Below are 2,805 nucleotides of genomic sequence, written 5' to 3'. Positions count from 1 at the left end.
GATGCCGCACTTCTACATTGGCAGATTAAGCTACCAGGTCTGGGAGAAGGACATCCAGCATTCTTCGACGGGCATAGCCGGCTCCTGGAGGTAGACATAAAGAATGGGTAGTGAAAGGAGATGCAACCACAAATTTGCTCCCCTTTCAGTTTGTCGTGTTTTCCTATAAGACTTTCTTTGCTCCAAGGTAAAGGTTCTAAAGCCCTCACTTTGAAATATTTTATGAGCAATAAGCTGCGTTGTGGATGGCACGCTGCGTGCCAGGGCAAGAGACTCCTCAAACTGTTTTTTAATGTACATGGAGAGCGCACAAGTTTTTGCTCTGTGCTGAGTAAGTTAGTGAGTCGTCAAGATTTACAGTTATGTTCGTACGCTATACTGACACACTCTGTTTTTACACAGCACAGAATTTTCCACTCTGATGGTTCAGTTGGAACACAGGGGTGGTACTATTGCAGCTGCATTGTGCATGAGCAGTAGCTGTCATCTTGGTTCTGGCTAAATAAAAAATAGGCCTCCTCCCTGATAGCTGCCATGTTGTGCTCAGGTAACAAAATGGACGGAGCAAACTAAGCTAGGTTGGTGGTATGCCTGTCTCATCTGACGGGTTGTTTGGCTTGGTTACCCTTTAGTAGCTTTTGTGTTATAAGTTGGCATCATATTGGCATGAGCGTTCTAATGCTGCCGGTGTTGTGATACAATGTATCCACAGATAACATGCTGGTTAGGTTTAAATATTGCTTGAGATAGTTTGGCACTGTAAAGGGACAGATGTTCACCTGTACCTCCGTGTCTACTATGGGGTTTCAAGTCTATAGAATTTGTGCAATCTGGTGGGACCGCTCGCCTGGTGCACGTCATTTCTGTATTAATTAAATTTGTATTGGTGTGGAAGAAGCTTATGTGCATGCTAAAATAACTTTTCTTTAGTCTAAGCTGACTTCCAAATCCGAAGTGCTGGCATGTATGTATTGTGCATGACGGGTAATGGCCCGAGTAATATGTAAAGCCATACTTCTGATGAGTTCGCTGTGGAGCTAAGTCATGCTGAGTTGTAGTGCAATATCAACCACATCTTTCCATCTTAAGCAGTGCTTGAAATGGAAAAATAGAAGTGCAGGTACTCTGTACCAGAGTACCTGCTTGTTTCTTTTTTTTTAGTTTCAAAAAGTACGTTTATTGAGAAAACAAGTGATACAGTACAATATAGTATGAGGGGTGTAAGGAAACAAAAAAGGGGAACATAAAAGTTAAAAGTATCATGTAAGCATATCTAGTTGGAATGAAAAAGCAGAAAAATGTCAATATAACTGAAGAGCATTGCATTGCATATAACAACCACATAGCAACATAGCATTAGGCGAAATATAACAACATATTATATAATATTAATATCTAAGATATGGAATGTCATGGAGGTCGAGCAACTTTTTGTTGAGCAGGAGTTAAAGAAAAAGAGTGTTTAGCACTGGAATCAATGAACGATGTAACAGGTGACCATACATTGAGACTTTTCATGGCTAGATGAATGGGATAAATACATGCTGTATCCAATCTGTGATGATAACACACTGCGTACCACTAAGCTTGGAAAGACAGATTCGTAAAATCCTTCACATTTTTTGTGATCTGATGAAAGGCAACCGCCAACAGTAAGTCTACAATCTTTGTATTGGAAGTATGAATCTCCCAGATAGGAGATAAACTACCCAAAAATAGGTGCATGATACAAAGAGTTATAGATAGAGTTAATTTGAGTCCAGACAGATGTCCAGAAGCTATGTATGTAGGTTTCCGGTGCCGGTGTTCCCGTGTCTGCCATGCAGCTGTCAGTCGTCCGCCGCCACCTCCAGCTCCGCGCCCTGCTCTGTCAGGCCCGGCGAGCACTGGCGGCAGAGGCGGCCCCGGGGGGCCCGCAGCCCATGAGCTTTACCTTCTGTTCCCCGGCGGAGGTCTTCTTTAGTGGTGCAAGTATGAAGCAAATGGATGTCCCCACCATGACCGTAGCCTTTGGTATCCTTCCTGCTCATGTCTCAACCCTCCAGGTTCTGGCCCCTGACGTTGTTACTATTTTCAGTGATGAAGGGGTTACTTCCAAGTACTTTGTGAGCAGCGGCTCAGTTGCAGTCAACCCAGACTCCTCGGTGCAGCTGCTGGTGGAGGAAGCGTATCCTTTATACATGCTGGACATCAACACTGCAAAGGCAAACTTGGAGAAGGCGCAGTCAGAGCTGTCGAGCGCATCGGACGAGGTGACCAAAGCGGAGGCCCTGATTACTCTGGAGGTGACCCAGGCCATCGTGAAAGCTCTGGAGTGATCTAGGCTCCTCAAGCCCAGATGTACCCTCCATGGCTCTTTCACTTCACCCCCTTTGTACAGAGTATTATATTGTAGACTGACGAGACACAATAAATGAAAAAACAACCCCCAAAAAAATCGTTATGTATGTATGGGCAAGTAAAAAGCAGGTGTTTTAAATCAGCTAGTGGAGAGGAGCAGGAGCAACAGGTGTCTGGTATTGTGACATGTCGCTTATGTAGTACAACTGGGTGTAACAAAAGCCTGTTGTAGATAAAGAATAACGTTTGTGTAACATTTGCCGCTCGAGAAGTTTTCCTAATTTTGAACCACATTTTGTTCCACAGAGAAAATGGCCAATCAACCCCAAGATCCTCTTCCCAAGATAGTTCAACTTTGGTCTTTGCTCAAACAAGCTGCGAGGATTGTATATGGTTATAAATATTGGAAGCTTTAGGACAGGAAAGTAGAAAGGCACACAAACTGTTAACTGGGGGAGTTTTTGG

At 43.8% G+C, this 2,805-nt stretch overlaps 1 pseudogene; it reads left to right on the top strand.

The window, feature by feature from the left end:
- The first annotated feature begins 1,820 nt into the window (after window positions 1–1,820).
- Window positions 1,821–2,399, top strand: LOC146816693 (ATP synthase F(1) complex subunit delta, mitochondrial pseudogene; annotated as a pseudogene).
- Window positions 2,400–2,805: the final 406 nt, after the last annotated feature.

Source organism: Triturus cristatus, chromosome 6 (assembly GCF_964204655.1).
Source record: "Triturus cristatus chromosome 6, aTriCri1.1, whole genome shotgun sequence".
Taxonomy (NCBI): domain Eukaryota; kingdom Metazoa; phylum Chordata; class Amphibia; order Caudata; family Salamandridae; genus Triturus; species Triturus cristatus.
Note: the sequence above shows the minus strand (reverse complement) of the source record. Positions and strands in the feature narration are given on the sequence as shown.